This window comes from Sus scrofa, chromosome 11 (genome assembly GCF_000003025.6).
Source record: "Sus scrofa isolate TJ Tabasco breed Duroc chromosome 11, Sscrofa11.1, whole genome shotgun sequence".
NCBI lineage: Eukaryota > Metazoa > Chordata > Mammalia > Artiodactyla > Suidae > Sus > Sus scrofa.
Window position 1 is genome coordinate 64,678,835 of NC_010453.5, and position 27,263 is coordinate 64,706,097.

The window sequence follows — 27,263 nt, forward strand, 5'->3', positions numbered from 1 at the left end:
GTTGTCTTTTCATTTTATTGGCATTTCCTTTGCTACGCAGAAGTTTTAAGCTTGATTATGTCATATTTGTTTATTTTTACTTTTATTTCTTTGCCTTGGGAGACTGAGCTAAGAAAATATGTCAACTATTTATGTCCAAGATATTTTGCCTTTGTTTTCTTCTAGGAATTTTATGGTATCATGTGTTATAGTTAAGTCTTTACACCATCTGAGTTAATTTTTGTATATGATGTGAAGGTGTGTTCTAATTTCCTGATTTCCATGTAGCTGTTCAGCTCTCCCAGTGCCACTTGCTGAAGAGACTGTCTTTTCTCCATTATCTAGTCTTGCCTGCTCTCTCATAGATTAATTGACCAAAGAGGTGTGGAGACCTGTGTTTTAAAATTGCATCTTTGGGAGTTCCTATCATGGCTCAGTGGTTAATGAATCCGCCTAGAAGCCATGAGATTGAGGGTTCGATCCCTGGCCTTGCTTGGTGGGTTAAGGACCGGCATTGCCATGAGCTGTGCTGTAGGCCAGCAGCTACAGCTCCAATGAGACCCCTAGCCTGGGAACCTCCATATGCCATGGGTGTGGCCCTAAAAAAAGGCCAAAAAAATGCATTTTTTTCCTTCTTTTTCAACATTAGGAGGAGTAGTTATATTCTGTCATACTGTGATTAAGTTAAATTACACATTCAGGGGATCCAAATTGGTATTCTAGGTTAGAGGACATTTAAATTATTATTTGGTTATGACAAATTCAGTTATTCTTGAATTTTTTTGAGCAAGCTGCCTTAGCAGTGCTTCCCAGTGATAAGCAAAAGATTAACAGGACGGTGGCCTTTAAGAGATCTAATAAATGCCTCTAGTTAAATACCGTGGGGCAGAATTAACTGCAGTCCTTAGCTATGGAAAAACAACCTGTGTTCTGTTCAGAGTTTCAGCACCTTCTCTTAAAATACATTTAGTCTAAGAATGACCTAAATGAAGAACTCAGTACCCTTAACATCAGAACTATGTCTATAGCTGTATCATTTGGGCCAACTGTTTCAGACTTTCTTCTCTCCAGCACCTTAAGCAAAGCCACTAGTTAGTGGAAAGCAGAGTAAGAGCCCCTTCCTCTTTCTTTTTAATCTAATCATGTGACAATTCCATGTGAATAAATATTTCTGATTATATCATTTGTGGAACATTGTCTGATAATAGGTTCTTTCTCCTGATTATCAGGTTTTGGATTCAGGAAGACAAAAGAATACATTCGCCATATAAGTTGTTGCAAAATAAGAACAGCCTATTTTACAAGATGGTGCAACCCTGGGGGAGGCGAGGCCACTGCCCTCACTGAGACAGCAACACAGGTGAGCTCCAAGCAGAGAATTGTAATTAAAGTTCATTTCCCTGGTTCACTCTTCAGGATCTCCATGAGGGGTCTGGTAACAAGCGCTCTGTGCCCTTTGCAATTATGAGCCTCAGAGACGAAGCTTCATGGTGGGCCTTAACAACAAGGTGCAGGTTGAAGGCAGGTCTGCCGAGAATCTGCAGAAGAGGTGTGGGTGGGGCAGGATGTGTGTGTGCTCAGTGTGCACGCACATGTGCATAAGAGAGAGATTGTAGTTAGACTTTCCACAGGTTTGGACTCTGTGGGTTCAGATTCCCACACAGCACAGATCACTCTCATTCTGCAGACCCTTTGCATTTTTCCTGATTGGTCCTCAGCCCATTTGTGATGCAAGTGCTGTCAGGGAACATCCGGGAAATTTGAGAGGTTGAGGGGAAAATCTGGACTATTTCGGTCTAAAGATCTTACCAGGGAAAGGTTTAGGTTGTTTTTTGTTTCTAATTTGTAAGAAAATCCAACATGATACTATCTCCCTATTCTTTGCTGTTTAGAATTAGGTTGCCTCCCTAAGCTTCCTCTACCTTCTAGAAGGTACAGTTGTCATTAGGACGATCAGGAATTCACACAGCCTTAACACTGTAGTCTGAATGGGGCTTGGGGTTTAACAAAGCCTTTGTGCAGAGCTGGGGGGTGTGGAGCTCTAAGCCTGTAGGCGGTGTGAGGAGGTGCTCCACAAGTAACACTCAGGCCACGTGGTGTCGCTCTAACAGAGGGGAGGTGGTGGTATCTTGTCCTACAGATGTGATAACTCAGGTCTGGCTTCAGAGACTTAGCCATTGCCATGCAGCTGCCTGTAGTTCTATCCGACCAGGTGAGAGTGGGGTTGATGGAGGATGGAGGAGGGAAGGAGGTCTGGTGTCCTTGCCCCTTGAGAGCGTGGCTCAGGTAGGAGGAGGTTCCAACTGGATGTGACGGGGGCTTCTCATCCAAACGTATCTCTGGGCCTTAAATGATGGGAGCATTTTTCCTTCTCCATACTTTTCTGCATTTCCCAGATTTTCACTTGTAAGCAGAATAAAATTACTTGTGTAATATTTAAAATATCTCTTAAAGATATGGCCCAGTGTCCACAGTACTTTTGTATGAATGACTTATCTAAAATGTACCTGAGTTCTCTCTGTCCTGGTTTCACCTCATTCCTCCCGCCTAGAAATGAAGACATGATGAGCAGTGCCTCCACTGTTCATAGGCTAGGAGATTGCCAGGGTCACAGAGCTGGCTGAGGAGTTGACAGAGTTCACTGGTTCAAGCTCGGATTAGGGACAGTGGAGACTTTCCACAAATACTCAGACTGTATGCACATGCAGAGAAGCCGCACTTGGAGCCCGATATTCATTTGTGCCTGAAATGGACAGAGTGCTTTCGTCTCCCAGTCTAAGCTTCCTGTCTGAGACCTGATAATCCTTTAGGAGATTCCCTGTATAACCTAACACAGAACAGCCTGGAATCTCCCAAACCCTTTTATTCATTCACCCTTAGTTATTTCACCTCAAAGAGATGTGCCCTACCTCTGTGTCCAAGTCTTTGTTTAAAAAGTGTGTTATCATTATCTATTATCAAGACCTTGAGCAATGAGAAATAGATCACAGGATTTTAGATAGGGCCAAAGAACAGAAGATAATAGGATTCAACACCCTGATTTTACAAGTGAGGAAACTAAAGCCGTAAGGAGGAAGACGGCCCTATAGATACAACTGGTATGAGATTTATTTGCAGCAGACAGAGAATTGGTAATCTTTTCATTCAATTAATTTTTTAAGTCAAGTGTAACCTACAAACAAAGCAGACATAGGTCACAGAATTAGAAATCTCGTGATTCCTGGTCTAGTGATCTTGTACCTACTTTTACAATATTAATGGTAATTTACTTTGGTGTAGTTCTTTATAATGTGTTTTACTTAGTTCTCACATGTGTGATTTCACTTAATCCTCATGCCAGTCCTTTTTTAACCCATCTCATCCACTGGGTCAAGATTAGGTCAAAGGCTCCCCCAGGGTCACAGAACTGGTCCAGGGAGCACAGAGCAGACCTGCTGGGGGTGGTGGGTGCCGCCCTAGGTACCGTGTTCTGTGCTGAGTCTGAGAAGCTGCTCCTTTGACCTGGTAACCAAGGAGGGATTGTCACCCAAGTTCACAGGGTGGCAGAGCATCACTCCTGGATTTCAGCCCTACCAGTGGCTCGGGTCACCTCTACAGAAAGACACAAGGAGATACACATCCCGATTCTCATCCCAGTTGAATATCTTCCTGCCATTATTTCTGTATATGCTCTGCCCTCTTAGGAGAACAAGTATCAGATTGTCAGCTCTGTAAATGTGCAAGCTTCTGATGTCACTCCTGTCACACTGGGAGGAGTAGCCTAAGTCAGCAAGCTTTTCACTCTAACAGAACAGAATTCATTCATTTGAAAAGAAAACTCAGCATCTGGGAAAAGGTGCTTCCAAGTCATGTTTACTGACCACGTAGTTGCTTCTCTGAAAATGTTAGTGTAGGTGACCCGAGTCATTGACACATTTCGATGATCAGGAAATAGTCAGGACAGTGCTTTTTGATTCTGTGCTGAAGGGTGCATTAGTTTGCTGGGGCTGCCATACAAAGTACCACAGAACAGGTGACTTAACGAGACTCATGTCCTCACTGTCTGGAGGCTGGAGGCTGAGGTCAGGGTGTCAGCAGGGTCGGTGTCCCCTGAGGCCTCTTTCCTGGGCTTGTAGGTGCTGTCTTCTCCCTGTGTCTTCACATGCTCCCTCTGAGTGCCTGTGTCCTAAACTTTTCTTCTTATGAGGACACCTGTCAGATTAGATCAGGGCCCAACTATGTGACTTCATTGTAACTAATCCCTTCTGTAAGGTCCCTGTCCCCAAATATTTTCATCTTCTGAGGGACCAGGGTGGGGGGTTTAGGACTTGAGCATGTACCATTGGAGGGGACACAGTTCAGCCCATAACAAAGGATGATTCCTTCTGCGGTAACGGTAACGCAGACCTGATTGAGGATTTTGAAGTTTCTTTGTTCCAGTGGGTAGCAGAGGTGTCATTGTATCTATTCATGGTACCACCAGCTATAACCCCAAAGTTAAGATATGCTAACATCCTAGATCTAGGAGTCTGGGGCGGTGTGAATAGTGGGGGAGCCACTCAGCAGCCACGTGGCCTCATGTCCCCAAGGTCTCTGAGCCTCAGGGTCCTCCCCTGTGTGTAGAGCAGGGGTTACAGCCCTGCGGGCTTCTTCCCTCTGTCATTACAGGGATCAGATGAGAGGGCATGTGCTTCAGTGCTTTGTGAATATAGAGCCTTTTACAGCGTAAAAGTGGGATCATTTCTTTAAAGGCTGTAGATTGAGCCCTTACCTCCCAATAATAATAAAACGTACCCACAGTTCTTCTAAGTAGCTTTAGAAAATCTAAATAATGAAAGTGTAATTTTAATCATCAGTTTTTAAACAAATGATATATCTAATGCTACCAAATTCAAAAACTTTATTTTTAAAAATAGATTTCTATGGATAAAGAATAAATCACTCTGCCATTCCAGTCACCACACAGCCCCTCCCGCGGAGTGGAGCCCCGGCAGCACCTTTGTTCTGCTGACATGTTCTGTGCATCAGGAAGAATTTGGGCCTGTGTGGCCTTCCTGTTTCTAAGCACAAATGATAGCTGTGCCTTGCTGTTCTCATTTAATATTATATTCTAGATCTTCTCAGTGCATAGTTATCTCATTCTTTTGAAAGGCTACAGAGTATTTATTGCTTTCTCTGTTTCCTGTTCCTCATTTTCCCTTCTAATTAATTGTTGCAGTTTTATTGTTTTTTCCCCCAAAGAAAGAAGAAATTTGCTTTCAACATGTATTCTTCTTTATAATTTATCTCTTTCTGCTTTGTATATTTAATAATTCCTCCCTTCCTTTGATTTACTTTGTTGTTGCTTCCTACTTCTTAAATGCATTTGATTTCATTCCTTCTTGTTCTTTAATATAAATATTTTTAAGTATGAGAACTTTTATCTGAATAGTGTTGTAGCTATAACGTATAGGTTCTGGTGTGTAGTGCTTTTATCATAGTTGTGTTTTTATCTATAGATTCTGCAATTTTGGTTTTCACTTCCTCTTTAGCCCAAGAATTATTTGAGAAGGAGATCTTTCCAATGTCCTAGTTAGAAGATTTTTTAAATATTTGTTTTCTATTTTATACATCATTTCACTCATTTCATTGCCTTGTGATTAAACAAAAATGTTCTTTGTCGTATATCTACCCCAAAACAATATATATTAATATTTTTTGGTGATGTAGTATATTGGCTAAGTTTTGTGGATGTTCTTTGGGTATTTAACAGATGGACATTATCTATTTAAGATACAGAGTTTAACTTTTAATTAGAGTGATTTTTATTAATTACATTATTTAGGTTTTCGCTATCCTTATTTCTTTTGGTCCATTTGGTATGAGTTAGACTGAGAGAGGGGAATTAGTCTTCTGTTATAGCAAGTTTCACATTGTAGTTCTTGTCATTTTTGCTTTGATAATTTTAATGTTATGATTTTTCAGTCCGAGATATTCATGACTTGGGTTTGCACTATGAATTATGTATTTGTACTACTTTAGAGTTCCTTTCTTCAATTTATTTAATGTCTCTGGCCCTGAATCCAGAGTGGTTCGAAACTGAAATTGAGTCCCCTGTATTTATTTCCTTGATATATCTTTGACCGGCTTTTAATATCAGTTGTAGATGTGTCTCCTTCGGTGACAGGTAGTTAGATTTAGCTCTGAGATTTAATCTTGGCCTTGTAGGTATATTTTGTCTTAGTGCTGTTGTGCTATGATTTCAGTTTTTAGGTTTTCTTAAAACTTTTAAATTTATAGCTTGTAATATTTGGTTTTTTTTTTTTTGCACTTTATGTGCATTGCTTCAATTTCTTCTAGAAATATTTTATTTCCTTATTATTGACTCCACATTATAAACATCATTATTTTCCTTTTCTATGTTCTACTAAATGTTTAGTTTTTCTTTCACTGTTTACTTTCAAATCTTTAAAAATACTTAGACCTCTATTATTTTACCTACTTCTATTAAAGGACACTTTTTACACCTCTAGTTGGCTAAAGTTTGTCCTCTAGTTTAGCCTTTTTAAAACTTTGTGTGGTATGGAAGTCATGAGTGGGGCTATGAAATCTGTTTAGTCAGGGGTGACCAGCAAGTTTTAAGAAATGCAATAGAAAAGAAGGGAATGGACGAAAAACAGCAATGTGTGTTTCCTAGAAGTAGTAGATATTTCATGAATTCCTTTCAGGGTACATAAATTTAGATAGAGCTGGTGACTCTGTACTGGGACTCAATGTAAAATTAAACATATTTAGTGTTGAGGATGGCAGCCCCCAAAAAAGTTTGAAAACAAGGCTCTATGTTATCTTAAAGGGGGGGGGTCCCTTGGAGTTAGAATCCCTGACTTATTGTACATATAGGTAACCCTTGAACAGCACAGGTTTGAATTGCATGGGTCCATTTGTATGCAGAGTTTCTTCAGTGACTATGTGCTGTAATATTACCTGATCCACAGTTGTTTGACTATGTGGATATGGAGTGACTGTAAAGTTATACACAAATTTTTGACCATTTAGAGGGTCAGAGCCACTCAGCCCCACCTCGATCAAGGGTCAATTGTATGAAACATATTTCTGTCACATCTCTGATTTCAAATAACTTAATCTTCCCTCCTGGATGCACAAAGGATTCTTTCTTTATTTTGAAGGTCATTGGTTTTTCCTAGGACATCACGTACTCCTGGTCTCTACAATCAAGTGTTTTATTTCGAGAAGTTTGCTTGAGTTATGTCTTTGAGTTTGTTTTATTTGAGGGGAGTCTCCTCTTTATAAATATCTGTAATATATATGTTGCCTGTCCTGTCTGTTTTATCTCCTTAATTCTTTTAAAATTTTTATCAATTTACAGTGATGTGGCTTTCTTTCTCCATCCTGTCCTCCAATGTCTCTATTATTTCTTTAGCTGTAGCTAATCTTCTTTGTGTGGCCTTCAGAACTGTCATTTCTTTGATGTTTTCATTTTTCTCTTCCATTCCACTTTGGCATCTGTCAACTCGTGTTTCATCATCTTCTGTTGCTGTACCATGTTTTCCTGTGCTCTGATGTCTATTGTCCACAGGTTGATTGTTCTCCATTTTCTTTGACTGTATTGCATTATATTTTTACGTAATTTTCATTTGTTAAGTGAGTATTTTTTCATCCCTCACATGCTCATTTTGTTCGTTTTCCTCATTCTTTTTGTTTGTGTATGTTACAGATATTGTACTGCTTTTTTTGTTATTGTTTTTCCTACTACTCGCCTTCGCATTGAGTTTTTTCTAGATCGTATATTTGTGGGTAGTTGTGGTTAGGGCATCATTTCAGGCTGAATGGAATTTGCTCTCTGTAATACATAAGCTCCTCATGGCACAGAAAGATAGAAGAGGGTGTGTGTTTTTCTTTGTCCATCAGCAAGTGGGAGAGAAATTGAGAACATGTATTCATTTAGCCTGTATTCTTGCCTAGCCTGCAGTGATGGGCAGTTCATACCGCTTGCATTTCAGAATCTCTCTTCTCCTAGGACATCACCGGTGTGTGTGCTTCAGGCAAAGATAATGATTCTACATGATCCTAGAATTGGCACCTTAGAATCTGCCCCTTAGTTGGAGAACCATGCTCTCCCGTGATTGCTGAGATCTGTTCCCCTTAAGCACCCTCTCTCTGCCTTGCCACAGCGCATTAGATCCAGTTGCATACGGCAGCCTGTCCAGATATTTCGTCATTTGGGATTTAAAATAACTCCTGATTTCATCAATGATTGGGCTCAATTTTTATCTGCCAATTATCCTTTTTAGGGTGATTTCTGTAAGGATGAGGGGAGAGAAAATGCATTATTCCATTAAGTTACAAGTAGAAATCCTCTCTTACTATTCAGTACTTTTTAACTTGATAATATATGTGCCAGTATATACACAAAAGTTAGACTGCTTTAAAGATGAGGAGGTTGAGGGTTCCTGGGATTGAACCAGGGCCATGCTGTTCAATGAGGATGAACTGACTGAGTCTTAAGCCAGAATTCTCAATGTCTTGAGCCAAGTGCTGGACTTCACTCATGCAGGGGAGTTTTTCTTGCTCTCTTGCTTTTAGTAAGCTCTAATTCCATGACAGTGGCTTTATCTACTAGCTCGATTTTAAGAGTTAGACTTAGTTTCAACCTGCAGTGGAAGAACTATAATGAACCAAGCCCAAGAGAAGGTGGGGAGAGGGCCAAGAAACCCACCACCCACTGGTCTTATATTCTACTTGTTCTGAATTTGAACTTTTTTTTTTTTGACATTTTCTCTTTTAATCTTCACAACCATTCTGAGCTGGCAGTATTATCCCTCAGATGGAGAAACTGAGGCAGAGGAACCTAAGTAATTTCTCAAAGTCACTAAGGGGCCACGTCTCTGAGTAGCATCATGATCACACCCAACACTTAGCTTGGTGTGTTTTCAGCCTGTGGTTTGTAGTCATCCCTTGGTTCCTATGAGGTAGGTCATTGCCTCATTTCACAAATGAGGCCCCCACTGTGGAGAGAGCTTAAGTGATGTTTCCAGAATCTGCAGTGACCCCAGGAGAGGGAGATGAGCCCGGGCTTCCTTACTCCAGCCTCGGGCCATCCATGAGGACTCTGCTAACAAGCTTTCAGTCATCTCAACCCCCTTCACAACCTGCCCTGTGAAAGAGATGCCTTCTCTCACTTGTGCTGTCAGCCAGAGTGTGGTCTACACCATAGTAACACATGAGAAAGAGAAAGGTCAAATCAAGGATTTTATACACAAGATGCTCATCTTCAGTCTCGGTTTCAAATATTTCACACCATGAAACAAAGGCCATTTGGGTTAAAGGTTGCTAGAATTAAAATTGTCTTTATAGCAAATCACATTGAGAAAGAGTTATGGGGAATGGAACCAGGTGATTTTTGGAGGATTGTCAAGCAGAAAAAAGTGAATGTAATTCCATTTGTTCTTTTGGTTGTTTTTAGTTTTACCTGGAGAGTATCTAAATATATAACCACACAGGATATGGCTAGTTTTTAAAAATGGAGGCAGGAGATTCAATGCAATTAGGCTTCCTGCCTTATTTTTAATTTCTTGCATTACAATGAAAGTAACTTCTGATTTCACCCAGTGGGGTTCCAGCATTCTTGAAGAATTTCCTATTTTTCTCCTTAACTTAAGGGGCATTTGAATATATAGCATTTCATATTCAGTGCTCTTTGGGGGGTAGCAGTTATGCAAGCAGCATCAAGAGAAAAAGAAAGTACACCTGATAGGAAAGTAGGTGTCTTGACGCTTTTCTATTTCGTGTGTAAAACCCATCATTTCTCTTGATGACTTTGTGGACAGGACCCACAAATGTACTTGGGGCCAGGTTTTATAAGATAGATCTGCAGTCTCATGACTGAGTGACCCAGCAGGTGACATGAGCCAGCCTAGATGGATAGTACATTTTCTGTTGTCGAGTCTCAAACGAAACTTTTCTCATTCTTCTTTGGGGAAAAAAGATTCCATTTGAAGTCCTTTTTTAGCCAAACACATTCAGAGATAGGAGCTCCCAAGTCTTGACATTATTTCAGTTTGTTCTGTGCACCTGCCCAGGAATGGAGGTAAGATACAGCTCCAAAAAACTGATGATGGTGAAACAGAGAAACTTGACAGTGTTTCATTTCCTTTATGTTCTGGTTATACATTTATCAGAAAACCTGTATGTCTTCCAGTTCAGCTAGAAACTGGTAGAATCAAGAACTCAAAGGCCTGGCAAAGTACTGTCGTATCATTGGTCTCATCTTCCATTTTAGAGAAGTTGCTTAGTTGAGTCCTTGTTAAGCTTTTGATTCTCTTTTCATTCTTGTCACCCACTCTCCACAGATCCCATGTCTATAGGCCCTGCAACTGCTTTGCTGCACAAATTAGACACCAGGAAATTTCATACATATACACCAGTGTTTCAGTGCTTGCCCAAATTCGTAAAATATAGGGATTACAACCTGATGTCAACATCAAAAACTGTTGTTGTGCTCCTCTTATGTGTGAAAATGAGAAACTCTCATGCAGATGCTAGATTTCCTAGCCTCTTTGTCACTCTGTTCTTAATTTATGTCCAGGTTTTGAGTCAGGAAAATGACTTTGCTTTTTACTTTAAAATAGTGATAAAGGATCTCTGTGAATCAGAATGATCAGAACTAAAGTAGATGTGCAGGTTGATTGGCTTTAAGTCCAAGCCCCACGGAGGGTTTTAATGGGGCTACTTCCTCCCTAGAACCAATACATCCCTGGGTTTTAAATTGTGCCTCCACTCGTGCTGTGACTTGCTTCACACGAAGAGGTGGACGTGGAAATGGCTTTGGGACAACTACTTGAAAACCCTGAAACATGTTATTTCTGTTTTTTTTTCCCCCTCAGGTGCACATGGGAAGGAAATAGCCAGAAATCACTCACAATGGCCACATGGTTCTGAACGTTTCCAGTGGATGGGCCTCCGCCTGAACAGTTTGGGGGCAGCACTATGATCCTGCCGTGAGGTCAAGTCTACTGCAGAGGCATTTCTCCAAGTTTTTGCACTGCATAAACTGTATTGTGCTGTTTTTATACCAGCAACGAATATTTATTCATACAGGATGTTAGTTTATTTTCATTTTTTTCCTCTCCACCTTCACCCAGTACTTTCAAGCTCTTAGAAAAATGATTTGTTATTTTTATATATATGTTACACTATTTTTTTCTTGTCCAAATCAGAGGTTCAGGCCACCAATAAAAGCTGTCTCTCAGGGTTTGTGCCTCGAGAGACTCCAGAGCCAAAGCTCATTTTCTAAGGTATAAGAGAAAGTTGTCACAGAGGATTTCACTGCTCCTCCCCACTGCCCCAATTGCCTCCTACTTTCTGGTTGTATCAGGGATTCTGTTCACCTGAAGACTTTAAAGTTGTCATTTTCACTCACTACTTCCTTTAACTGAACTAGGATCCATTATTCCACCCAAATACTTCATATGGAAAACTAAAAATATACTTTAGTGTGTGACATTATAGGAGAGGTGTCCCCTCCTCCAAAAGTTAGAATGACGTATGATTAAAATACAGAAACACAATCTTTACATGTTCTAAAAGAGAAGGAAGAGAAAATACGCTTCTCATAAAAGGAGCCCTTCTCTGGATTTGATGATGAAGGACACACATGTGACTGTCTTCTACATGGAAGGATTTATTTTTTTGCCTTTCTTACTGTGATAAAGTATATACAACATAAAATAAGCATACAATTCAGTGGCTTTAATGGCATTCACAGTGTTGTGCAACAATCAATGTCTAGTTAATTTTGATAATTATTTTCGTACTATTCAGTGTTTTTTCTTTTTTCTTCTTTTTTTTGGTCTTTTTTTAAGGCCAAACCCACAGCATATTGAAATTCCTAGGCTAAGGGTTGAGTTGAAGCTGCAGCCACCAGCCTACGCCACAGCCACAGCTACGCCAGATCCAAGCCATGTCTGCGAGCTACACCCCAGCTCATGCAGTGTCAGGTGCGTAGCCCACTGGGTGAGGCCAAGGATTGAACCTGCATCCTTGTGGATCCAAGACAGTATCATTAACCACAAAGGGCACCATGAAGGGAACCCCCCAGTGTGTTATTTTTACAGAGTCATTTTTGGTAAGTTTTATTTCTCTAGGAGTGGGTCTCTTTCCTGTGGATCTTGAGCTTGATTGGTATAATGTTAACCATAACATCTCATACATTTAATCTCTGTAGCATCTATAATTGTGTTCATTTTGGCTTATTAATTTTCTTTGGGCCTTTTTTCTTTTTAAGAATAATCTTACATGACTTTTGCCTATTAATTTTCAGAGTCAGTTTTTTTGCTTAACTGATGATCTTTGTCTTTTAAAATTTCTATTTAGTCATGATATTCTTTTTTGCAACTTTTCATTTCCTTTGAGATTTTTTTCAAAATACTTAAATTGGAAACAATAACAATTATTTTTGTAATGTAAGTAGACCCAGTTTAGCTTTAACCTACAGGTTAGGTACTTATCAATAACCATAGTGTTATGTATTTTCTAATTTGTGATTTAATTTATTGATTACATATTTTATCCATGAGTTATTCTTCAGTGTAAGGTTTTCTAAATTTCAAATACTAATTCATTTTTCTATTAGCTCGAACCACGTGGAATATTCAACTTTTGTTTAACCTATAAAATGGCAGTTTTCTATGGTTCAACATAACAGTTTTCTTTTGTTATTAATATATAAGTTAATTTCATTTGGTCAGAGAACATTAGATTATGGATTTTGAACCAAAGCTAACCATATTCATACCCAAAGTCCTGTTTCTATACTTTTGTATTCTCTTTGGGGATTTTTAAAGTTGTAAGTATATAAATAACCAGTCATTTTCAAATAAAAATCCTGAGCCCTGGAATCTTTTTTTTTTTTTTTTTTTTTTTTTGATACATATTGCAGGTTGGTTCTGTGGAGTACAGACTCACATGGAGTCTAACGTTGGGATGTGTATTAGGGGTGCATTGGGATCAACACTCATGGAATCAGGAGGAAAGAAACAGGACAGGGCAGAGGGAAAAATCAAGCTGGGATGCTGCCCAGATGACCTGAGCTGACCCTGTGGGGGCTCTGGATGAAGGTGGCCCCTCAGGGTTTCCTGACATGACCAATGGCCTGGTCTTTATGCATCCACATGATGGGTCATTGCACGTATGTGGCCCCCAGAAGGGCTGCTGGTTTAAGGCTGCCCAGTGGCAGCACTTCTGGCAGCTGGACAAGTCCTTGAAGGGAGATCTGGACGTCATGTGTCCACGTCCCCCACGGTGTGTGTCACATGTCCAGAGGTAGAGCTGTGTGTACTGTGTGTACTGTGGAGGGACACTCTTGGTGGCTGACATTTAAGTCAAGATGACTAAGTGCCTGTTCTCATGCCCTGTGATCTGAACATAGAGGAGCAGGTCCATGTAGGGGAGGAACCCTCATTCTCTGAGGTCAGCCCAGTGTTCAGCTCTTCAGGAAGCATCAGTCATCTCCTAGGGAACTTGTGTTTCTGTAAAGCCCTCAACTCCTCTCATTTGTTACACTGACCATACTTGGTTTAGTGTCCTGATGTCACCATCTTGAGATACTTAAATTTTAAACAAGAAACCCTGTTCTTTTCCATTTTGCACTGGGTCCTGTAAATTATATAGCCTGCCCTGATTATGAGTATGCATAGGTGGTCTCTTTTCTCACTAACCCATGAGCTTCTAGAGACCTGGAACTGTGCCCTATTCACTTAGTAATTACACCTTCCACACAGGGTCTGTCACAGGGGGTAAAGGTTTGCTGAATGAATAATGACTGAGAACAAACCTTCCATCTAAACTTCATAATTGTGAAATATTAAGAGGAAGCCTGGGATACTAGAAAGCCCTGGGTTGGGAGTCAGTCACACAGATCAGCTTGTCTGTTCTTTCTCTGCCACTTGCTAGCAACGTGGGTGCCCAAAGAATATACTGTCCAAAGTGGGAGACTTGAGAGTGAGAGGAGAGTGATAACCAGCTAAGGGGCTGGCATAACACACTGGCACCTTCCTTGACAGAATGGGCTGTGGTCACCCTGTAGCCTGGTACCTGGAGTTACATGCTTGGGTAAGTGTCTCAACCTGTGAATCTCAGCCTCTTCATATGGAAAATGGATGTAATTCCCACCCTTGCACAGCTGCTTTCATTGGGATGATGGATGGGCCAAGATTATCCACAGACGCAAAGGATGGAATCAGTGACCTTGGTGACTCCTCATCACCAGGAGAGGAGAGCAGGATTGGTGTGGATGAAGGTGGCTGTGTGGACTGTGGAAGGTGTGTCTGAGGAGGTCCTGACCTGATGGCCTAAACCGAACTGTTCATCCTTCACACAGAGTTAAAATCCAACAAGCACGCGGGGAGCAGCCCGAGGTCTGGAGCCAGGCTTCCAGGGTCAAATGCTGGCTCCTCTGGGCACTGCCTGGGTTTGGACACAAGTTCTGCTCCTGCTAATCGTGTGCTCCTGAGGTTGGGAAGCCCACTGTGCTTTAGTGTCTTTGTCTGAGAGCTGATATGGGAAGGGTACGTTCCTCAGAGGGCTGTGACAAGATTCAGCATGACAGTGACACTCACACCAAGGCCTGTGAGCTAGCGCTGGTCCACAAACTGTTTGTGACTAGGTCTGAAATATGAATGGGAATTTAAAGCAAGCTAGCACCTGACACTGTGGTGACATCCACACTCAGGAGGGGGGGATCTTACAGCCCAGAGACCAGGCAGAGGGTTGAGGTGTATGTGGCTGAGCTGCACACTAGCCGTGCACAGTGGGATCGCTGATGAGGGTACAATGGGCTGAAAATGTAAAATTAAATCAAACCAATTCTTAATCCCAGATAGTTGAGAACCCCTGCTTAGAACAATACTGGCTATGTGATTAGCTCTCTTCACTACCCTCTGTATTAACTGTTACCATGATATTTATGTTTAAAACTAGACAATTTAGGAGTTCCCATTGTGGTGCAGCAGAAACGAATCTGACTAGGAACCAAGAGGTTGTGGGTTTGATCCCTGACCTCACTCAGTGGGTTAAGGATCCGGTGTTGCCGTGAGCCGTGGTGTAGGTTACAGACACAGCTCGGATCTGGCATTGCTGTGGCTGTAGTGTTGGCTGGCAGCTATAGCTTCACTTTGACCACTAGCCTGGGAACCTCCATATGCTGCAGGTGTGGCCCTAAAAAGACAAAAACAAAACAAACAAAACAAAAACCCAGAATATAGATTAACTGAGATTTTGCCTTCTTTTTTTTTTTTTTTTTTTTTGGTCTTTTGCCTTTTCTAGGGCTGCTCCCGCAGCATATGGAGGTTCCCAGGCTAGGGGTCGAATCAGAGCTTTTGCTACTGGCCTGCACCAGGGCCACAGCAACAGAGGATCCGAGCCACGTCTGTGACCTACACCACAGCTCATGGCAACGCCGGATCCTTAACCCACTGAGCGAGGCCAGGGATCAAACCCGCAACCTCATGGTTCCTAGTCGGATTCGTTAACAACTGCACTACAATGGGAACTCTGAGTTTTTGCTTTTTAAACCTAATGTTCTAAGAAAAATAACCTCATTTTTTCCCCAAAAAAACTAAAACAGTAATATGTGTTGAAAAGCTGGGGAAAAAAAATATATGTATTGGAATTTAGAACTGAAAAGTAACATTAGTAGAAGCAGTTACATACCCCAGCCCTGTGAGGCCTCCACTTATGCTCCAGGCCCATCTGACTTGCCTTGGGGTCAACATTGCGATTGTAGGATTTTCTTAAGAACCAAGATTGAGACTTTGATACACTAAAAATGTTCTTCAGAAAGCTTACATTTTGGACGGTTCTGACTAAATTGACTTTTTCACTCAGCAACTGTGCTCATAAAACCAGCCAAATACTCATCTCAAGAATGACCGCTTTGGGTGTTCCAAAACAAGCTTTGGTCCAAATCTAATCATATTTAATTTTGGAAGACAGTACATAAAAAGATTTTTAAAATTAAACTTTGCAGACTACCCGGACAAAAAGTGAGTCTCTGAGATGGAGTTTATATCATCTTAGAAGTGCTGGAAGTAAGAAAGGAACAGTCAACATCGGATTGAGGATTTTTAAACCTTACGCTTTGCAACAATGCATTTTTTTTTTAAATCCATAAATCTGTTCTGATTTTGATAAAATACAAGCTAAATAAAAAGAAGGGAAAGTTTTTTTTGAAGTAGAACAGCAACTGACAAATGTAGGAAGATTGACAGGAAATTACCTTATGGCAGCCATCACTGTCATAAATAATTCAGACAAAATTCATCATTGGCTGATAAATCAATGTAGGGTGAGTGGGGCATTGGGGGAGAGAGGACGTTTTCATAGACTCAAAGTATCTTTCCAGATTAATTCTTTAGGGAAGAATTATATTTTTATTTTATTTTATTTATTTATTTATTTATTTTTGTCTTTTTGCCATTTCTTGGGCCGCTCCCACGGCATATGGAGGTTCCCAGGCTAGGGGTCTAATCGGAGCTGTAGCTGCCTGCCTACGCCAGAGCCACAGCAACGCGGGATCCGAGCCCCATCTGCAACCTACACCACAGCTCACGGCAACGCTGGATCGTTAACCCACTGAGCAAGGGCAGGGATCTAACCCGCAACCTCATGGTTCCTAGTCGGATTCGTTAACCACTGCGCCACGACAGGAACTCCTATATTTTTATTTTAATTTTATTTTTTTTTAATTTTTTTTTACCCTTTTTTTTTTTTTTTTTTTTTTATTTTCCCACTGTACAGCAAGGGGGTCAGGTCATCCTTAGATGTATACATTGCAGTTACAGTTTTTTCCCCCACCCTTTCTTCTGTTGCGACATGAGTATCTAGACATAGTTCTCAATGCTATTCAGCAGGATCTCCTTATAAATCTATTCTAGGTTGTGTCTGATAAGCCCAAGCTCCCGATCCCTCCCACTCCCTCCCCCTCCCATCAGGCAACCACAAGTCTCTTCTCCAAGTCCATGATTTTCTTTTCTGAGGAGATGTTCATTTGTGCTGGATATTAGATTCCAGTTATAAGTGATATCATATGGTATTTGTCTTTGTCTTTCTGGCTCATTTCACTCAGGATGAGATTCTCTAGTTCCATCCATGTTGCTGCAAATGGCAGGGCTGCACACACACCATATGGAGATTCCCAGGCTAGGGGTCGAATCGGAGCTGTACCCTCCAGCCTACACCACAGCCACATCAACGCCAAATCCAAGCTGCGTCTGAGACCACCATAGCTCATGGCAATGCCAGATCCTTAACCCACTGATTGAGACTAGGGATTGAACCTGCATCCTCGTGCATGTTCATCAGATTCGCTTCCACTGAGCCATGACAGGAACTCTGAGAATTCTATTTTTAAAGTGGAAAAATTTGGCAGACACCAGGCTAAGCAAGTGACCAGAGTCAATACCAATAATGGACCTACCGACACCCTTGGCTCTTGATGTGTGAGGTCATGACAATAATATAATGTCTAGAGTATTCATGCTCCATACAAAGAAAAAAAGGATTATGGACTAAAACAGATCAGCAGACAACCCAAACTGAGGACATGCCACAAAACCACAAGCCTGTGCTCTTTAAAAATGTCAATGACCAAGAGTTCCCGTCATGGCTCAGTGGTGAACGAACCCAACTAGTATCCATATGGATGTGGGTTCGAGCCCTGGCCTCGCTCAGTGGGTTAAGGATCTGGCATTGCCTTGAGCTGTGGTGTAGGTTGCAGATGCAGCTCGGATCCAGCGTTGCCGTGGCTGTGGCGGTGTTGTAGGCCGGCAGCTGTAGCTCTGATTTGACTGCTAGCTGGGAAACTCCATGTGCTGTGGATGCGGCCCTAAAAAGACAAAAAGAGAAAAAAAATGTCAATGACAACAGTTGGGACAAGTATTAGCTCATCTGACAAGTTTCAGGTTTGTATCCTCTGCACAGGCTCCAGTCCCGCGTGGGGCCACGGCACAGAGACAGGCACAGCCTTGCCTGGAGCAGGTGGAGTGAGGCGCTGATTGCTAATAAAAGCAGTTTTCACACAGGCGGTATAAGGCAGTAAGTGGTTTTTTAAGGATATAATAATGCCAAACGCAGCATCACCTATGCACGGAATTCCAAGAATAGTGCCATTCCCTGATTGTTTCGGAGGGAGGGGCCCCTGTGGATCCCCTGTGTTCTGAACAGAGGTTCTTTGAACAGCAGAGCTGCAGGGAGCCGTGGATGCCTGGGGCTCCAAAGGCAGTTGAAACACAAACCCCTGCTCCCTGACGCTCCACCCAACGATGTGTCCTGGTGTAAGTTCATTGTCTCCGGAAGGCTCTCTTTTTCCCTGGGGTATATAGATTTTTCTACCTGGAGTTGGGCCAGTAACATTTATTCCAGTATGCCTCTTCTTGATAGGAAGATAAACGAACTCCAGTTCATTTTCTTAAAGACCTGGTTTAACTGATGTGACTCTGCCACTAGTGGATTTTAGAAGAAAGTATCTTCACAGGTTTGATGCTACTTGGACGTGTAGTAACCCAGCCAACACCCAAGCGCACAGGGGAGGGTTGATGATTCTAGAATTCCTTTCCTCCGAGTAGGAAGCCAATTTCAGGAACCTTCACCTGGGCGATTTGAGACAATGCTGAGAAATAGGGATGTCTGCATTCTCCTAACAGATGAACATCTCTGGCCACTTTCGAGTTCTACTGAAATTCGCAGATTTCCTTTACTAACTAAATATGCATAGTTTTCCTTCCTTCTTGTTTTATAGCAAATACAGTGACAGCAAGGACAGCACACTGTCTTCTCCGATTCACAGGCTTAAAACTGACAGTGCTTAGCTCTTGGCAAGGATCCAGCACCCTCAGCTCGTTCACACGTGCTGGCCACCCCTCCCTCCCTCGCAAACGGGCTCTCCCAGCCCAGGACTCCTCACACCTGAGGTGCTGCCTGGCGCTGTTACCCTTGGGAGGCTGGACTCAGGCCACAGGCCCAGGCAGGTTCTCAAAATGGGCTGGGAGGATGGGCAGGACGTTCTGGGATCCTGGGCACCTGAGTGGTCTAGACAGTGCTTCTGGATCTTTAAGGGGCAAATGATCCACCTGGGATCTTGTTAAAATGCAGACTCTTGTTAACTTGCTGTGGGCAGAGGGCAGGCTGAGAGCCTGCATTTCTAACCAGCGTCCAGGTGATGCTGACACTGCTGGTTTGTGGACCACACTTTACCAAGCGAGCACCCGGAGAAAGGGGTGCTGGAGAGGTGTGTCCCCTTGGCTCTCAGAGGCTTCTCCCCATGGGGACCAGTGGGGTCAGTGGGAGGCTGGACTGGGGTCCTCCAGAGTGTGAGGCTCAGGGCAGAGGCCTCTTGCCCTGGTCTAAGGGTGGTCTGGTCCCGTCTTTGCCCTCATCCCCGTGGCATCCATGGGCTGTGTCCCCACACTGCGGGCCCTGGTCCTCCCCACCCAGCTCTGCCACTGCAGCCCTTTGATCTCCCACCCACTCTCCCCACATCCAGTTTCTCTTGGCTCCTTTCCCTGTAGCCTTCCCACTGCATCCTCTGCTTTTCTCTTACTCCATGAAACAAATGTAAAAGTAATGTTTCAAATATAATGAAGATTAATGCTAATGAAATTGGGGAATTTGTGTCTTTGTTTTCTTGGGATGTAAGCAGGCAGTGAAACAATCACAATTACAGCCCCTCCAGTGCCCAGCTATTTTGTGAACAGAATCCTATCTGATCCTCCATCAGCTGAAATTAGGATATTCAAACATAAGTGCTTGCTGGCTTAGAGCAGACTGGATGTTTCTCCCATGTTTTTATTTTGACCAGGCTAAGAAAGCTGTTAGCTCACCATCAGATGGAATCAAACAGGCTGCAGAAAATAACCCCTCAAGTTCCCATTACAAACAGGAAACACCTCTCCCTCTTTGCCTGTTACTGCGATGAAGCTTAATCCTTCTGCTTGAGTTACAGTATTTGCACTGGTTTTGAATTCTTTTCTTCTTTGCAAGGCTGTTTTTCACTATTTGCCTGAGTTATGTGAACAGGTGTCTTTGCACCTCCTATGCTAGTGTGAGGCTTCTCTCTGCTTTGAGGCCACTCTGGAAGGCAGGTGTTTAAGGGAGAAATGGTCCTTTCTTGCTAAACTACTCACACCTGTTCTGCTACCCACCTGTGTGGAACTAAAATGCCATTCCAGAGGGGTCTCCCCTAAGTGGACGCACGCTCAGCAAGGCAGAGGCCCTGTGGATGGAGAGGAGGTAGGAATCCACTTTCTTTTTTCTTTTCTGGTTCCTATGACAAGCAGCCCAGGCACTGTGTCCTGTGGCTTGGAGCTAGGGGACCCCCTGGCTCTGTCTGGAAGCCAGTGGACATTAAGGATCCCTGCGGGGAAGGTTTGTGGGATCCTCGCTGGACTTGGTCACTGGCCGGGTGCAGGTGGGTGCATGAGGTCTCCGGAGCCTCAGCAGACCACGGCTGGGGCCTGAGCCAGTTTCTCCATCCTTCATCCAGGGCTCTTGGAGTGGAGTGTGGGAGCTGTGCTTGGCGGGGCATCACTGGCTGGCTGTCCTGGGGATGCTCTGCATGCTCCCTGGGTACACATCACAGGCAATCGCCCTCCACCCACCTGTGCCCTGGAATGTGATCACAGGTCACCCAGGGCACACCCGTGCCACAGGGGTCAGTGATGGACCTGGGAAGCCTTCCAAGGCTGAGCGAGGGCTTCTCCCGGCTTCCCGCAGGGTGTCTTCTTCTGGGGGGATGTGGCAGGGGAAGGGAGGCCAGTCCTTCTGGCCTCAGGGGAATGAGAGGCCAGGGCTAAGCAGTCCCAGGAGGGGCTGTGTAGACAGTGAAGTCAGGGCCGTGTGGTAGCCACCGAGTATGGACTCCTAACCCAGGGCTCGCTGAGGATGGGCTTTTCTAGAACATTTGCGGGGGCGGGGGTGGGGGTGGTAGCTACATTCTACTGGTTCCCTGATCACAGGAAAAGAAAGAATGAAAGGCACATGCAATAGGCAAGACCCGCCTGGATATAGCTTAAAGGGACCCATTCCTGCCCTCAAAAGTGCCTGTGACGATGATGCCCAGGGGTTCTCACCTGCCCGCCTCTCCTCACACCCACGCAATTACAGGTAATCATCTGAGACTCTGGGACCGTGAGGAAGCAGGAATGCCTGGCACTCTTCCCCTCTATTGATGGCCCTGTACCTACCATGACCTGCCAGTCCCCGTCACCTCTCTAGGAGGCAGGGGTGCACTGGCAGCTGGGCTGTGAGTATGGGACTCCTGTTCAGTGAACAAAGGCCACAGAGAACTGCTGGGAGACATTTCTGGAGGCAGATGCTCACCCGGCCTTACCCATGGACAAGGACAAATGGAAAGTGAGAAAACATACAGCACTTTTTAAAATGTATATAGCAGGTGGGATATAAAAACATAATTTTAAGTTAAATTGTTCCTGAATTCAGGGCAGCTCTCCAAAGGCTTTTGCCAAATCAATACAGCACAACAGTGCAATTTGCAACTATAAGTGTTATAACTTTAGGGAATTGTGCTTTCCTTCCAGCTTCTACCTACCTCTCCTCCAGTGTGTGGCAGCTGCTAGTAGGGTTTTGGACATGCCATAGCTGGCTCCCCCCAAAAAAGAAATGTCAGTAGTGCCAAGAGTGAAAAAGCCTGCTTCCTGTCTCCTGCAATTCCTAAAACACATAGCCATGCTCTTTCTTTAAAGTGCAAATTGGATCATGGCATTCCATTGCCATGGCATTCCATTCCATTCCATTCCATTATTCTTAGTATGAAGATTAACAAAAAAAAAACAAAAACAAATTCTCATCTCCTTGAACCTGCATGACCTGACATCCACCTTTCTCTTATATTCTGTTTTTTAACCAAACTAATATTATCCCCCCCCCTTTTTTTCCTATAAGGTGTCATAATTCTTCCTACCTCACAGGGTCTTGGAACATCTTATAAATCATTTCCCTCCCTCCCACTAGCCTCGCCCCCTTTTGCCTGCTCACTGCTGCCCTCTAATCCTTTAAACTTCAGCTCAAAGTTGTCTCCATCAGGACCACCACAGCGTAAGCAGACTGAGGTGAGAAGCCATGTGGAGAGAGAGCCCAGGCCATCCCAGCTCTTCCAGCCAACCCAGCCCAGGCCTCAAATGGAAGCAAGTCCTGTCCTGGACACTCAGGGTCTGCTGGGCCCCTAGCTGGCGGCAGGTGGGTGAGTAAGCCCATGAGGCCAGCAACACCCCTCCTCCTCAGCCCTCACAGTTGTGCTAAACAATAGCTCCATGCCTCCTGTTTAAGGCCCTTTGTCTTGGGTGGTTTGTGTGTGACAGACAACGGATTCCTGCTTCCTGGCGTCATGAGCTGTGCACTAAGGAGGCTCCCTGAGAGGGTGCGGAATGTCCCCTGACCTCCTGGCTCACCCTGCACAGGACTGTGGGGCAGGACCTGAGTCTCTGGGTCTCTGTGCACTTGACAGGATGATGCTCTGTCCCCAGTAGGTCAGTGCATGGAGGTGGGGCGACTGTCCCCTTTTCCATGTCCCCAGCCTGTCCTGTCAGCCTCCCTGGAACTTTGGCTCTGCCCTGGGTAGGGGTGTTCTGACTCAGTTAATTCAGGAGCTGGATCAACATCCAAAGGGTATTTATTTCAGTGCAGAAGGGAAATGGCTACAGCTCTGACAACGTGCCTTTTCCCAGATTCAAAAAGTGAACACCAGAGAATTGGCCTTTTGGGAGTTCCCGTCATAGGGCAGCGGAAATGAATCTGACTAGGAACCATGAGGTTGTGGGTTTGATCGATGGTCTCGCTCAGTGGGTTAAGGATCTGATGTTGCCATGAGCTGTGGTGTAGGTCACAGACTAGCTTGGATCCTGTGTTGCTGTGGCTCTGGCGGAGGCCTGCAGCTACAGTTCTGATTAGACCCCTAACCTGGGAACCTCCATGTGCCGCGAGTGCAGCCCTAAAAAGACAAAAGACAACAACAACCACAACAACAACAAAGAGAGAGAGAGAATTGGCCTTTTGCCGAAAGCTCCCTTGGTGGGAACTCCGGGGGCCACACCAGTCCTCTTGCCCTTGGTGTTTTATGGAGGCCCCCTTCCACTGTGGTCACGCGACTCTCTACCGCCCCCTGCAGGAAACCCGTCCTCATAGGAACCACTAGTCCTGTGAATCCGGCTCCAGACCCCTGGCCAGTCAGGCAGGTCTCAGGTCCCAGTCCCTCAGTTTAGAGGACAGGGGCGCTTCCTGGGGCTCAGGTCTGTAGGGTGAGGGCGTCTGAAGGAGGAAACGCTCTGACGGGTGGGCTCCTGGGTCTGGTGTGAGCCCGGGTCTCCCGGGCAATGGATTTCCTTCAAGACTCCCGCCTCTGAGAGCGTGTGAGGGTCTGTTTCTTTAAGTCTTTGACCTGATGGAACAAGAAGGGTTGTAAACCTCACGTGGCTTCTATCAGGAGGGGAGACGCACGTTTCCAAGAATCAACATCCCTCTTCAAGGGACATGCAGACCCCACTCATATTTAAGAAATAATTTTCTTAGCCGCTCCCTTAGCTCTGTCCCTAGGGGACATCACACAGCATGACTGAGCAGAAGAGGGTCCCATTTCTTCCTGTCCCGTTACCCACCCTCCCCAGTCAGACCCCAAGGGGGACCTGCTGCCTGGTGTCGCTCACACCTGTGGAATGAGGACTAGTTTGGGTCTGAGGCAAGGGAAGGCTTTGGTCTTTGGTAAGAGACCAGAGAGATGGGAGCCACTTTCTCCACAAGGCTGGTGGGGGGCGGCTGCCTGGGCTCCTGTGGGGGGCGGGGCGGGGTTCCGAGAGGGAGGGGTGGGGCCCTTGGGGGCGGGGCTCGGGTGGGGGCGGGGCTCGGGTGGGGGAGGGGCGAGCAGCTGAGTATCTGCGCCCTCCAGCCCCGCGGAGGTGGAGGCACCGGCCTGTGGCTTCAGGGCGTCTGGTCTGAGGGGCCGAGGGTGAGGCCTCCGCATGAGGCCCCCTGTGAGCACGTGACACTGGACTAAGCACAATGGAAAGAGAAGGTCAGACTTTATTTTGTGAGGCGATTCCGTGTGGACTCTGGGGTTGCTGACGGGCTTGGCGGGTGGCACCGCCTCTCTGGGCCCTCCTGCTCCTGGTCCCTGAGGGGCGCTGAGGGGCACAGGTCCGGCTCCTGCAGCCGCTTCCTGTGCGTGTGGCGTCGTCACGACCCCGGGGAGGAGCAGGGCCTCTCCCCCCACCGCCTGGACCCGTGTCTGGGGCCCCCGGGCCTCAGCCGCACCTGTTCTGTCCCTGAGCCTCTGCCCGTTGGGGTTTCACAGCTGCTCAGGCTCACTGAGGGGCCAGGAAGGGTTTGTCTCCCCGGCTGGGCTCCGGGTTTGTTCCGCCAGGTGAGGCGGCCTGGTCTCCGCAGCCCAGCGGCCTTCCCGGGTCTGTCTTCACCGCCTTCACTTAGGCCACGTGGATCCACCTGCCAACAGCCCCACCCTCACCCCCTCCACCCCTGCCCGCTGGTGCACAGACCCCTCCCCAGGCAGTTGGCGGACAATCAGGGCGACTCTGTCACCCACAGGGCCATCCTGGCCAGGGAGGCAGCAGACTTTTGTCACAGCTGGAAGTCCACATTGGGCTTCTTGGTCACTGTCACCAGGGTGACTGTATCCTGTTTTATGATGGCAGTGATGTATATGGTTCCCTTGCCAAGGTCACTAGCTACCCCCTGGGAGCAGTGATTCCTGCAGTTAGTAGTCTGCATCTGGAAGAAAAGCTTCTCGTCAGAGCGAGATTCACACGTTTGGTCAAGGAGCTCAGTTGGCCCAAGTTGTCTCTCTAGAGGTTGGAGCTCAGGTGGAGACGGCCTCACTTGACCGTGATGCACCCACAGAGTGACCCCCCCACTCCCACCCTCCCACCCCCCCACCCCCGCCATGGCTTCAGGGCAGATGGGTGATGAGCATCACAAGTGGGGTCTGTTCCTCTTAGGAGTGAGCTGGTCTCATGGCTGCAGGTTTTCCAGGGTTTTAGATGCACCTGGTCTCCTGGTTGGAACAGGTGGAGGACAGGTTGGTGGGTGTGGGCAGCACCTGGTCACCATGGTTTCTCCTACTTGGAGGCAGCACTGGAGTTGTTTCAAGGGGGCTAAAGTGCCCCTTCTCTCGGCATTGGGAAGTTCAATGGCTTTCAATTTTAACTTGTCCCTCAGGGTTAGTCACATGCTGAGCAGGGCAATTGGGAATAACTTAATCCAATTTTCTTGACTTTCTTGGCATAGCTTGACTGAAGTTCCTTCTAAGGTTTAATTGGATCTATTTTCTCTGATGATTGGGTTCTCCAAGCTTAGTGCAAATCCATTTCTGCCCACTTGTTATCCCATTTGTCATTTGAGACAGGAATCCTGAGCCATTATCACTTTGTAAGGATCCTGGGAACACAAACCTCTTTGTAATCTTTGCCACTTTGGCTGCAGTTTCAATTCTAGTGGGTGTGAACTGGAGCTTGGCACCTGTCATGGGGCCTCTCCATAGATAAAAGCATGAGCCACTGCAGCTGCTGACCCCTAGCACTGCCTGAGCAGAGCTCAGGGTGTAGATCATATTTTTAGGAAGAGATTTTAGGAACCCATTTCTTGCACCTCCTCATGTCTAGAAAAAGATGAAAATCCTTCGTGGTGATGTCTCCTCCTCCAATGACTAGTAGTAACCTTCATGATGCCAGAAGCAATCCTGTAAACTGTGTGCATGGCTGCATGCACCTCCCCCTTCACCTCTATCACTGCATCCTGATATTTCCCCTTTCCTCTCTGGTGTGGTATTTCAGAGCTGTCTGAAATACTGCCCCCCACCCACCCCTGCTCTTCTTTTTAAAAGCAAAAAGATGTCACAGTCTTCTGTGAGGGCAGCCACTCCCAAGGGTGAACCTGTGAGCACTGAGGGAACTCAGGAAAGAAACAAAGAGTGCTGGCCCATAGCCTATCAAAGGAGTGATTCCACTAAGTCTAGACCCTTGCATCTTGCTGTAGAATTGTGCTAAAATCCTTGACTTGAGATACCTGGTTTTCTGTACATCTTTTGCCCCTACTACCTACCTTTTGTTGAAAAAGCTCCACTAGCACCGTCTTCCAGGAGAGAAATACCTCCTTGCCTCCTTGGAGAGGTTTCTCAGGGCCACCTGAGATGCAGTCTCCCAGGCTTAAGTTCTAATTTTGCCCCAAATAAAACTTAACTCTCAACTTCCAGGTTATGAATTTTTTTTTAAGTCGACATGGTGAACCCTTCTACCCACCCTGAAAACAGGTGCACTAGCACCAAGAGTTATCTGAGGTTGTCCTATGCTCTCGGCATGACAGCAAAGTCAATCTCCTAATCTTCTCCAGGATATGTCCCTCTGGTCTGAATGGGCTTTATCTGGGGGCCTCGGGGTGGGGGGGTGTCTAGTGTTGGGGGTGTTCATTGTGCAGATGGGGCGTGTCTCAACTGTCAGGCAAGAGGAATGGTGTTGGCCAAGTGGAGTTCTCACTTTTCATGCCAGGAGTTACCATGAGCTCAACTAACACATTATACAGAACTTTCCTCACGTAGTGGATTCCTTGATGAGCCTCCCTAATTTCTTAACAGGTTGCAAAAAAAAAAAAAAAATATTGCCCATGTTCATTAACTAGCCCTCCATGGGCTCCTATATCTCTGTTGAAGTCCTGCATCTGGGCTTTGGGAGAAGGTATTAATAATATAGGTTGTTTTTTGTTTTCCACAGGGTAACTCCCTCTTGGTAGGGGCTGATTTTTCTACTAAAACGTGTGAGAGTCCTTGGTTTAGGAAGAGAATTGAGTATTACTTAAATGGGAAAGGACATGGCCTAGACATCAGGGTGCATGAAGAACCAGGTCTGGGCTCCCAGGTGACAGGCTAAGATGCCTCATTAATATGGAAATGATGTCTCTATGTTTTTACCTTGGAGGATGAAAAATAGGGATTATAGACCTAACCTGATTACAAATCAGACTGAAATGGGGCAGGACCCTGTGGGCCTCTCCCAGACACAATCCTTTCCGTATGCCTCTCTTCTTGTCTGTAGGAAATGGGCTTCTTTCAGCCTCCTAGATCTTCCCCTAGTTCCCAGGGGCAGATTCAAATCGTTGCTCATCGTGGGTGGAGGGGTGGAGAGGGTATGTGAACAAGGGAGGAGCAGTCAAGCAACAATAATGCTGCCTTGATGCAGGGTCCTGATTCCTCCACAAAGAATATGCAGACCCGTATCTTTGAGTTGTTCTGCAGA

General features: G+C 45.1%; 1 long non-coding RNA gene across 1 annotated transcript; it reads left to right on the forward strand.

Moving 5' to 3' along the window:
• Nucleotides 1,307–12,851, forward strand: LOC110255847. The gene is made up of 2 exons (XR_002336729.1): nt 1,307–1,339; nt 10,842–12,851. It is a non-coding gene; the product is annotated as an uncharacterized LOC110255847 (long non-coding RNA).